General features: G+C 45.0%; 1 protein-coding gene and 1 long non-coding RNA gene across 2 annotated transcripts in view; one reads left to right on the forward strand and one right to left on the reverse strand.

Annotated features, from left to right (window-relative positions):
• Positions 1 to 12188, reverse strand: part of SUSD6 (sushi domain containing 6) — a 93154-nt gene extending 80966 nt beyond the window's left edge. The window contains exons 1-2 of the mRNA XM_015630466.2: positions 11434 to 12188; positions 2663 to 2773 (exon numbers count right to left, since the gene is read on the reverse strand). The gene's annotated coding sequence lies outside the window, so the exon portion shown is untranslated. The remainder of the gene's footprint in view (positions 1 to 2662; positions 2774 to 11433) is intronic.
• LOC117244605 lies at positions 13 to 2085 on the forward strand. The gene is made up of 2 exons (XR_004498041.1): positions 13 to 886; positions 1864 to 2085. It is a non-coding gene; the product is annotated as an uncharacterized LOC117244605 (long non-coding RNA).
• Positions 12189 to 12331: the final 143 nt, after the last annotated feature.

Below are 12331 nucleotides of genomic sequence, written 5' to 3' on the forward strand. Positions count from 1 at the left end.
GAGGGCCGGGCCGGAGCGGGCCGGAGCGCCGCATCCAGCGACCGCCGCTGGTGGAAGCCGGCGGGAACGCTGCGAGTCTCCTCGCCTCTCCGCGGGGCGGCGTGCACGGACACGTGGCGCTCGCTCTCGGCCCGGCACCGGGGAACAGCGGCTGTGAGCGGAGCTGGAGCCTTCTCCGGCCTTCTGCCGCTCCGTGCCGGAACAGAAGCGGCTCCGCAGCATCAGGGGAGAGCGGTATTGCATAGCCCCGGCCATTTCCTTGCGCTGCCAGCCCCTTCTCGCCTGGGTAGCGCACGGTGAGAGCGGCCCTTGCCTTTGTCGCGGCTGCGGAGGCACCCGAGAGCTCAGGCAGTGCGGGGACTCGGCCGGGGGCACGCCACTGCCAACTTGCCACGGCAGCACAGGAGCCGTGCCAATGCTCGTGCAGCAGGCACGCTCCTGCCAGCCCGTTCCGTGCCCTGTCCCACCCGCTCACCTGCTGGCACACCCTCGGTCACTCCGCTGGCGACAGCCTGTGCAACAAGCCACAGCTGGGTCCGTCCTGGCGTGCGGCACCAGCAGAGCAAGGTTGCTGGCTGAAAGGTCCAAGGCTGGGCTGTTGCAGGAGGTCACAGGGTTTAGTGCATACAGGTGTAGGGGGATGCTTACACCTTCTTTCCACCCCCTCTCTCTTCATCTGCTTTTTACAGCCTCTCCCGACAACGCTCCTGCATCTACAAGTGCCTTCAGGGAATCAAGGAAAGTTTCCTTGCTTTGCTTTCCTTTCTATTGCTTGAATTAACACCTACCTTCTATGGATCTGCTACATAATTCATATTTTGCTGTGGAGAGTGAGATCTTCTCCCTCTTACACGGGGAAGGAGCCATATGTAGCTCTACTGCAAAGGTGAAGGGAAGTTTACCTATTTTTCTGCAATAGTACAGTGATCATTCATCGCAAAAGCCCATAATAGGTTATAGCTTACCATCATTTCATCAGATGTAGGAGATGAATATGATACATCACAAAACATTCCCTATAAATACTCCCCTTGTAAGCACTTCAACACCAAAAAGCAGGAAAAAACTACATCGTCATCGGAAAACATGCCTAAAGGCAGGAAGGAAGAGTGGGAGCTAGAGCCGCACACAAACCTGCTGATTCACACAGCTGCTCTTTTTGTGAAATCTCAGATGCAAAGGTGGAAGGCACGGAGTGAAAATATTGGCCTGTGTTTTGCTGTGTTTTGATCAATTAGTGCAGATGGTCCTGGGCCTGAAGGAAAAGTTCATGAACCTTTGTACCTCTGAAATAAAAGAGCTGTGAGGAGGCTGCCACAGTACTCCCTCTGCTCATGGCATTAATGCACAGAGAAAGGTGCAATTCCTGGCAAATTCTCACTAAAATGACCTCTCACTAGAGGCTGATTCATCATATTTTTGGCTTCAACCAGTTCAGCTTTTTTAAACATTTAGAGATCCTTTTATTTCTGTGCTAAACTTTGTTTCCATAATTTTCATTCATACATATTTCTCTTTATAACTGTATCAAGCCATAATAAAAACCACTCTGTTTTTCCTTTGAGGCCTCATATACACTAATTTGGCTGCGCTTATTTTTTTTGTTTATCGTGGAATCACAGAAATCGGCATTTACAGACCATCTTAAATGTTCAAAGTATCACAGACATTAACTAATGCCTTTTACATTGGATTTGCCACATGGCATCAGACTACCAGCCAGTCTAATCCAACATCCTGTTACCAGCAATAGCCAACTGCCAATACTTCAGAGGAAGTAAATGCCACCAACTACCCCCAAAAGAGTTACAGCCCTCTTCCAGGCAAATCCCTGTGACTGACTTTTTTTTTTTTTCTTTTCAGAAATCTTTTCAGGCTCCAGATTCTGAAGATGGAGGTGAATAATTTTCTCTTTATTATATGTGTCAATAGAAGAAGGTAAAGAAAGCTGCCACCATCAGAGCACTTCTCCCCAAGGCACAAAGCTTATGGTCTCATCCTAGGAATTTTGGCACAATTTTCCTAATGCTCGCTTTCAGGTTGCTTGAATGGAGATGAAAATAAATAATTCATTGAAATATTTCATTTTCAATAGTAGAAATTTTAAAGCATAAAAGTTGACAAACTTGACAGAAGGTCAAAGCATGCTTATTTTGTGTGGCCCCATCTGATTAAACAATTAATTTCTTATCCAATGGTTATGGACATTGCTTTTACTCCACAGAAGGAGTTTTACTATAACATAAGTTTTAGTCCACCAATACACTCCTTTCTGGCAGAGACACTGATTGGATTTGGTCCCACTCACTAGCACAGGGCTGGGGAAAATGGCAGCCCATACATGGGGCAGTGTGACACCCCACACCACATCTTGCCCTGGTTCTTCTAGCAAACCTGCAGCAGCGGGATGGCAGTGGAAGCTGGGCTGGAGAGGATATGTTTTACAACAATATAAAACTGCTCACAGTGATGCAAATGCACACTGTTCTGCATGCCCTGATAGACCCCACAGGAGCAGTAGCTGCCCTCCAGATCCAGATCTGCCACTGGATTGATCAGATGAAAGAAACATATTTTTAATCCCAGACTCAAAATTTGTATCCTGCCATTCAAACTGCCAAAAACCTTCCACAACCTTGTGAAAACAAATGGTACTTCTTACCCTCCTGCACACATCTTCCCATTCCTTCCTTCCCATGGTAGAGTTCTGTAGCAGGTTGACGCTGGCTGGATTCCAGGCACCCACTAAAGTTTCTCTCACTCCCCTCTGCAGCTGGACAGGAGAGAGAAAATATAACAAAGGGTTTATGAGTTGCAATAAGGACCAGAAGAGATCACTCATCAGATATCATCATGGACAAAAACAGGCTAGAATTAGAGCTAGTAATTGAATTTATTGGTAAAAAAAATTAGAGCAGGATAATAAGAAGTAAAATAAAACCTTCAAACCACCTTCCCTCCACCCCTCCCCCTCCTTCCTGAGCTCTACCTCCTCCCCCAGCAGCACAGGAAGACGGGGAATGGGGGTTATGGTCAGTTCATCACCCATGGTTTCTCACGCTGCTCAGGGAGAGGAGTCCTTCCCTTCTACTGTGGGTTCCTCCCACAGGGGACAGTTCTCTATGAACTTCACCAGCCTAAGGCCATCTCACGAGCAGCAGCTCTCTGTGAACTGCCACAGTCTGAGTCCATCCCACCATCAGCAGTCCTGCTCAACTGGTGCAGTGTGGGTCACTCTTCCACAGGGTGCAGTCCTTCAAGGACAGGCATTACCACCATTTCTAACTGGTGGTTAGCCTTGAACAGAAGCACATCCATCTGTGGAGCCACCAGGGATTGGCTCTGCTGGACATGGAGGAAACATCTAACAGCTTCTCACCGAAGCCACCCCTGTACCCCCACTGCTACCAAATCTTGGCCATGTAAACCCAATACAACTTAAAAGTTATTGAACTCTGTTCAGGTGCCACATATGCCACCATGACTCCAATTTCAAAGTAACTTCATTTCTGGTAGATGCCACTGATAAAATATGATTTCTGATGGCAGTGCTCAGCTAGAAAAGGTCTCATGACAGTCTAAGCACTACCAGAGGAGAAAAAGCATAGTCTTAGAGATAATGTTACTTTAGGTTGTCACACAATCTATCCTTGGCCATGAGCCTTGGTAATGTTACCATCCTATATGACCTCCTTCTCCCCAGTGCTGTGTGTCCCTGCAAAGAGGGAGTGCTGTACCTGCTCCACGCCATTTGTTCTCTCCTCCACATTGCTGCCCAGCCAGCAAACCAAAAGATTAAGACAGCTTCACTCTACAGACAGGCTGCTACAGACACCCTGAGCTCCCAGCTCAGACATCAAAGGCTTTTTGGCCTCAGAGGACTCTCTCACAAACCCTTTTTTCTCAGAGAGAGCTCTTAATGCTAAGATGCAGGAGAGCTACTCACATTTTTCTGTTTCCACCAAGCCCCCACATCCAGATTCCAGTGGGAAAGGAAGTAGCTGTCATCACATCAGAGATGCTTTTTGTTTCTTGGAGCTGCCAGCATGCCGAGCCCCATTCTAGAAAACAGCATCTCCCACTTGGGCATACATGACAGACACACACACATGCTCTGGTTCCTTTGCCTTTTTGCTGGTAACACCTCTGTGACCTATTCATTGGCAACCTGTTTGAAATGGGATTTGTGCAGGAGTAAATCAGTTTTTAAGTGCTTTCAGAAACCTCACAGTCCATTAGGCTCCTGTAGATTATACCTCTCTTGTTTTGCTTTTGTTTTTTCCCTACTTCCTTCTGCACACCTCTCCTGGTCTGGTAGCCCTCAGTTAAACTTCCAGTATCATATACTGGAACCCATGCACATTTTTTGTGTTTAGCAGGACATTATTCATTATTAATATTCAGAGTAGATGTAAATAGAGCAGCTCATCTCCAAAAGACTATTAAAGCAACATGGGAAAAACAAGAGAAGTCTTGGCACAACATCCACCCTTTTGCCTTGCTAGGGTACTTGAGTTCACAATCTGCTGATGAAGATCAGGTAAGGACTAAACCTGGCCATGAGCATCATCCTTGCCATGACACTTCCCTTCCTGGACTACCACAAACATGCGCTGCATTAAGAGATTTTTTCTTTCTATAACTTGATATGCAGCATACAGTTGTGGAGCAGTCGCCAGGGCTGTCATGCTGCCATGGGAGCCATAAGACTCAGCTCACAACCTGGAGTTTATAGGGGTTTGGGTCTTGAAGCTGCACTATATTTGTTCTGTACGTATAGGCCTGTACCAGAGAAGCTCAAAAAAAATCATCTCCTGGAAACTGCCCAGAGCTTTTCTCTTGAGGGAATACAAAGGAGGCCTTAATTAATTTTCTTTCAAATACAGCAAATTGACTTCTGCTCCAGTTGTACTAGTTTCAAGCCACACAGCACAGTGGTATTAATTCCACTTCACTTAAGGGCTAAATGTTCAGAGCAAGGAAAAGGGAGTTTCCTGTAGGTCTTGCTATGGTTGAAGTCAACAACCAAACCACCCTGGCTTTTGCAGGAGCAGTTTCTTCAGAGTCTGCATTCCTGAGGGTGACTGTGACATGTCCCTGGGTTAGCACAGCAAAATGCAGGATACATGAAAGGCACTGGCTGAGCAAATTTCCTGGTCCTTTGCATATTTTTAAAGGTCTGCCACATCCTGGCTCAAATTTCATTTTACAGGCTCAAAGATAGAAGCACTTTTAGTCCCCTCTCCTAAGGCTAGTTTACTGGTTCACTGATAATCCTAACTATCCCTGCTGTCTCAAATGTAATTTAATCTTTTTTAACACCAGAGTATTGCCTGCAGGATTTCACAACACCGGAATAACACATAGAGCTCTGCACTGGGTCTCCTCAGTATCTTGCAAGCTAGTGGTGTACTCCCTTACTATCAGAGACACTTTGCCCAATAAACCAGAAGATCCCGTTTTCCTTCTTAGCATTTGCTTCATTTGGGTACAATCAGCACCTACCCCATGTCCCATAGAATGGCACTCAAATCCCAGCTGAACAATTTGCAGGACATAGTGCCACTGTACAGCAGCCATCCTGCACAGGTATCTCACTGTGGTGTTCTTCAGTGCCAAAGACCTGTACTAGCACCATCTCATGAATCTCATCCTAACAGTGTCCTAAAAAGCATGAGAGTTGGCAGAAAAAATTATACAACAAAACCCAAATCACTGGGCACAGTGAGCCTGTATAGGAAGCACCAATTCTACAAAACTCTTATGATAAACTATCCATCCCACCCCCTTTAGTATGTTCAATGATACAGTAGCTGCATCACTACTGATGTGTTACAGTAGTAAAGGGGATCAAAGGGGGTGAAGGACAAGACCTCCTTCATCATAAAATCCTTGAAGCAATTTAAGTTACCTTCCAACCATCTTAAAATCCTCCCACTGCCAAGTTAATCTAATATATTTAATGTACAGCTTCATTATCACATTGACTATGCACTGCTTAGGGAAGGTGCTATTATTCCTCTTCACAGATGGAAGAGGGTGGTACAGATCCCATAGATACCAACTCATACCGTTTGCTTAGTAAAAAAGTGACAAGCAAAGAACTGAACCTGTTCCTGTCTAACATCCATTGTTCTAAACCTTTCCTTCTTTCCAACAACTTCATGTTCCACGATTTCCCAAAAAGCAGCTTAATTTACTCTCAGCTTCTCCTCTGTCAACTCTGAAAATTAAATTAAGAAACTCAGACATCTCTTGACTAATTCTTCAAAATTAAAGGAAACTGTAGAAGTCTTTCTATTACACAGTAGGTTTTTGTTACAGGACATTTGTTATTCCCACAGGACATTTGGATTCCCACTTTTTCTTTCTGCATGATTTTGTATCGTTTAAGGCTACATACAGATTCTGTACACCTCAAGAAAGCAACAAATCTTCTTTCTTTTCTTTATATAAAAATCAGCCCTTTTCAAACTGCATACTAGAACTACTGTCTGCTGACTTTCATATTTTGTGAGGCAACATCTGGCACAAAAATTGATTGCAAATATGATCAGTTAGGAAGATTTTCTTCTAGCTTCTAGTCTTCCAGTTGGCTTTATTCCCAGAAGTCAGCCCAATGGAAAAGAAAAATCTATTTGGCACTGTCTCCAGCTGCAATTCCTCATTCTTCAGGTAGAACAGTTTCCGCCCTTGGGGAAGTTTTGCTGACATGCGATTCAGATGATGGGTTCTGAACTGCACTGGAACTGGTATGGCCTCTGGGGTTCTGGACAGATGCTCTCTGATGCTTAAGGAATTCAGAATCCTAGCTCATGCTGTAAAATAATAGAGGTTATACCCTCCAAAGTCTAAGCATTTAACTATAGGTATAACTTGAGGAATTTAAATGTAATCCTATCATTATGGGTAGTAGGCTTCAGCTGCAGACACTCACCCATAATTAAGTAGAATTATTCATAAGGGGCTTTGGCCGAAGTCATGGCAGTGTTGGTAGCTCAGGTCATTGTTAAACAGTGGTAAAACATCAGGGCCAACTCAGGCCTGGGCTACCTCCTGTGAACCTAATGTGGGAGAGGAATGCAACCCTGTCCATGTGTGTTCATTTTGCCTCCATGAGTGGGATATTTGTCTTCCAGTTCTCTGAAGTCAAGAGTAGGCATCATGGGTTTAATGCCTCTCTGCCTTTCTCCTCAGGCTGTAATAGACACCAATGCAGGCTGAGTGCATTGGCCCCATATACATCTTCTACACTCCATAAGCATGGGTGTACAGATAACAAAACAAGGAAAGGCCCAGCTCCCCACTCCTGAACCCTCTCATGCTCCCTGCTGTGCATCACTCCCAGATGACAGCAGAAGCAAACAGCTAATCTCTTCCTTCTGGGTGCCAGCTCCTTGGCACAGCACCATCAGGCAAGACCCAGTACAACCTAGGAATGAAAAGTAGCTCATATTTAAATTGGAACATTAAATAAATCCTAGAATACTGTGTTCTGATGTGGCTTCTGATAGGTGAAGGAGGAGTGATGTGAGATTTCTGCAGTCCTAAAAATACCTGATAAAATCCAAGGAGTGGTGAAAGTAAAATCAAACAAAAAGAGAATTAATCTTACTATTCAGCTAATAAACACCTCTGATTAGTTAAAACAGAAAGAATTTAAAATTTCCAGTCTCAATCTGATAGTTTGTTCTGTTTGATTACACTTTGCATTTTACCTCCCTGGAAGAGCATCACCAGCAATGTCGCATTTCCCACTGTTCTTCAACAGCTTCATGTTGTGATTTCCAGGCTGTGCTAGAATAAATAGCGCAGCTTGGAAACTGAAGCAGCATGCAAGACTGATCATTTGCTCAAAACCAACAGTTTTCAAGAAAATGAATGGTATGTAACTGCATTTCAGCTTCATGAAAATGTAACCATGTAGCATTAGGATGTAGCCTTCCTGTTGAGTTTACACTCAATGGCACTTGCTTATTAGAGACTATTTTGGGTCACTGCATTATTTGTATATGGACAGTAGCTCATGCACACGTAGTCTGTAGTCCTGCATGGATCACTCCAGTGGTGTACTCCAACCTTTCATAACAAAGACATGCTCATACTCATTTCAGGTATTTGTTTACCTCATCTGAAGTTTGCTCTATGGCCTTGGGGCCAAATCCTCCATGATTCAACGTGTGCAAAGGCTGCATAATTCCCTCATGACCAGTGAGTTCTCTAAAGAAGCCAAGCCTGACCAGAACTGCATGCATTAGGTTCAACAGACACATCTGAGGTTTGGTTTCTGACAACATATGCCAATATTCTAATTGGTCCAGAAATAACCACTGACAACAGAATATCTCGAAAACCAAATAAAATCTACCTTCACGTCTATATTTGTTTCCATGGAAATATGCAGTGACAAGGTTTTTTCCCCTCATTTTCTCTGTCAGCCTACCATATTTTTATTCAAACAGCCCTGGTAACTGACTAGGTTTACCCAAATACAAAACTACTGCAGGTGTGCCAAACTTGCACAAAGCCAAATAGAGAGCTGTTCAGCGTGACCCTAAGAAAGCATCCACGCAGCAACACTACTGCCAGTCCTCAACAGAGAGAGACAACTCTCTGCAGATCCTTACAGCCAGGGACCAACAAAATCTTTTCATTACTGAGGACTAACTGGTTTCAGTGAGACAGCAAACAGCACACACTATGGTGTTTCCCAGCAAGATTAACACAAATAACGACTCACCATCAGCACACTGGCCTTAGACTCCAGCTTTATATTAAAGAAACAGCATTTGCAATGCAAGTCTGTCCCCAGTGGCTGCCAAACATTTTGCTTCTGGCTGTAGCCCTCTGCATCGCCCCCCACCGTATGTCACCGTTCCCAGCTACCTCACTCCCCATCTCTTCTCTGCTTCCCTGCTCTGTGCATCTGCCCCAGCCAGAAGCTCCATTTCCCTAGAGACTCTGACAAGGGTCAGCCACAAATGACAACCTTAGACAAAGCCTCTGAGTGGTGGGGACAGTGCCTCAGCTTTGGGCAGTTCCTTTGAAGTCTCTCAGGATGCTGAACACTCACCACACCAGAGCAGCCTGGCAGGGGGCCACAGAGGACAGAGGTCTTGCCACCTCTCCCCGGCAGGCAGTCTGTGGCAGCAGGAAGAAGGGAAAGGCAAGCTGTGCCAGGACTGCAGGCAGAGCAGAAGCACAGAGTGACAAAAACCAAAGGCAAAGCAAGGGAAATGTGAAAAAAGCAACACTGAAATCTCATAGAGGACTTTGGCCTTTGTCACGTTGTTACACTGATATTGTGGTATGCTGGGCTTTGGACCTTGGCTATAAGGCAAACCTAGTGTATAAAGTCAAATGGGACTTTTTGTTCAGCATTATCACATATCAGGCTGTAAAATCACACACACTTGGATGGGCTGCAGGACTATAAACAAAGGATTATGGCATGTGACAAGTGGCTGTTCAGAGGAAAGGAACCAGGGATACCATGGTGATGGGTATCAGTAAAACATTAGACTGAGTGCCTCATTAAAGTTTTAAATTAGTGCTTAAACCATCCAGCTGACAGAAGGCTGTGCTGGAGAGGCTCTGGTGTGCCCTGGGAGAGGGACAGGAGCTGCATCTGGGCAGGGAAAGGACATATTTTGGCAGATGATTGGTGCCTGTGTCCCAGCAGCAGCTACGAAGAGAAAGGCAATATTCCTGGGAGATACCAGCAAAAATTGTGTCAGAGGGCTCCTGACTATCTGCTCCCCAGGACTGTCACTTTCCCCTTATCCACAGGGCTCAGGAAGGTACAGGAATATTCTGGTGCAAAACTAAGAAGAGTCTAACCAAGAGGGAATAGGCTGAGAGCTGAAGTAGCTACACAATAGGTCGGGATCATCCCAACAACAGTATAAAAAGCCTGAGACAGAGAGTAGAAATTGCAAACTAGATGAAGGCAGGATTCAACCTGGAAAACAAAGGCTATTCAGCAAGGAGGAAATAATTCACCAACTAACATTTGTCTTGACAGAGGAGGGAAGAGTTCTGGAAAGTCAAACTATATTGATCTAGCCTTAGGAGAGCTAGAAAATTAGAGAAGGGGACACAAAGAAATTAGCTAGAGAGAAGGAAGGCAACACACCAGCACCAGGAATGTGCATGCAGCTATCATGCCAGGCAACACAGAGCTAAGTGTGGGGCAGGAACCCACTGCTCAGTTCAGGGCTGTGGCTAACATGAGTGTCTGACACGCTGGGAGGAGACAGAAGGTGACAACTCCTTGTGCAACTATGGGTGATTGATTTGTGATGACAGTATGTCTTCCTTGTCTCTGAAGGGACATAGAAACAGTTTACAAACATTTGTAAGGCATACATCCAAGCAGAAGGGAGTGAAATTACTTAAGAGAAGACAAAACAAAGAGAGGGAAAATTGATGTTGAAAGTAACTCAAAAGCTTTTACCAATGAGTGTAGCAGGTTGTGAAATAACCCTCATGAAGAGAGCAGAGAAGAAGCCAGGTATGGACAGTTTTAAAGCTGGATAGGAAGAAAGTAAATGATACATGAGCAATGAAAGGCATACGGAAGAATTTGCTGAAATTATACCAAAATTTCTACCCACTCAATCTGTAGTTCCAGTTTTCCACATCTCTTGCTATCATTAGTAGCAATGCAAAACTGGAAAATGTTTATTAAAGCTTAACTTTATAGTACTGCTCCACCTGAGCACATAGATTTCTAGACATATCTAGCCAACAGAGAATTAGGATTTATAATTGTGTCTGGGAAAATGACTCACTAGCAGTGATCCACTTAAACTCCTCCAATTATTTCCTCCTTCCCCATCCCAAATCTCCTTTAGTCTTGATGAGGTAGGGATATGACTCTGTGTTTGGATAGTGTGTGTTAATGTCTCCTAGAGCCACATCCAGCTGCTTTGAAAAATCTCCTGATAAATCCCTTTTTAACTGCATTTGAGAGACCACTTACAGGGCTCCCAAAGATCCACATGGAAACCTGAAAAGATCAAGGCCCAAACACAGTCCCAATGAAGGCTGAAATAGCAACATGCTAAAAGCCTGGAAGAGCCTACACCTTACCTGGCATATACACTTACCAGCTTAATACTTCCCGTGAGGAGGCAACATGGCTATAGCTTTCCAGCTACAGTGCTACAGCAAGTATTAATGGTTAGCCCCACCAGCCAGAAGGCTGAGCTCTTCATATGGCAGAGCTGTTCCCTGGCCTGAGGATTTTTCACATGACTAATAACCAAGCTTTATAACTGTCCCCTGCAGACTATCACGACGATGAATGAATGAGATCAGACTAGTCAATATGGCTTATCGGTGGATGTTGCTCACTTGCTGTGGATGCATCATTACCCTGTGCATTCATCAGCACAGTCTTTGCCTGTACAATATGAAGTGACAACCAACCTGCAGCTTCTCAGCTTTCTGCTAAGAACTCCCAAGCCTTTTTGGGTCCTTCTTTTGCTCTGTATCCTTGTCTTGGGCCATCCTGGAAAGTCATTTGGTGAGTACCATATTCTTCTTTATTAAAGCAAAACATATTAAGGTGTACCTGTAGAAGTTAAATGAGAAATTGCTGAAAAATATCAACTTCATAACACAGTGACTAATGGTGCCTTTACTACTCCTGTCCTCTTCAGAGTTGCTCCACTAAGTGGCACAGATGCTCTGCAGCTCCACAAGCAGCACTGATCCTCTTTTGGCTGAATGATATTTCCACAGCAAAGCTTTTCTCAACTCCACCGAGGCTGTTAAGCCCAGTATTCCTGTAGAAACCAGGGATATTTCAAAGTAACTGCAAGCACCATATTCAAAGTGGGTACTTAAAAAGATGTACTGTATTGCCTGACGCATCTCTGCATCAAGCAGAGATAGCTTACTTAGAGTAGCACAAACAGAATAAGGTTTCATGGTTGGAAACTACTTTGGACTGAAATCTGAGAGCTTTACCATCCCCTTCCAGCTCTGGCATGAATTCCCTAGGCAGCCCAACGCAGGCACCTTCATCTCCCTGGGGCTCAGTTTGCCATCTGTGAAATTGGGTTAGCATCTCCCATTCCTTCTTACACCCCTTTTATCCTTGTCTATATTAATGGTAAATGCAGATGGGCTTGTTCGTGTGCAAGAACAGTGCAAAACAGGGGGCACGACCATGAAAGTGCCGTTCATTTAGGGAATGTCTGTGGGGCAAGACGTGAGCTCGGAGGGGCAGGTGCAGGGCAGGACGCACGGACGAAGGGATGCGCACACAAGGAGCGGGGATGCCTGCAGGGACGGGCCCGGCCCCTCGCGGCGGGGAGGCGGG

The sequence above is a fragment of the Parus major genome, chromosome 5 (assembly GCF_001522545.3).
Source record: "Parus major isolate Abel chromosome 5, Parus_major1.1, whole genome shotgun sequence".
Lineage (NCBI taxonomy): Eukaryota > Metazoa > Chordata > Aves > Passeriformes > Paridae > Parus > Parus major.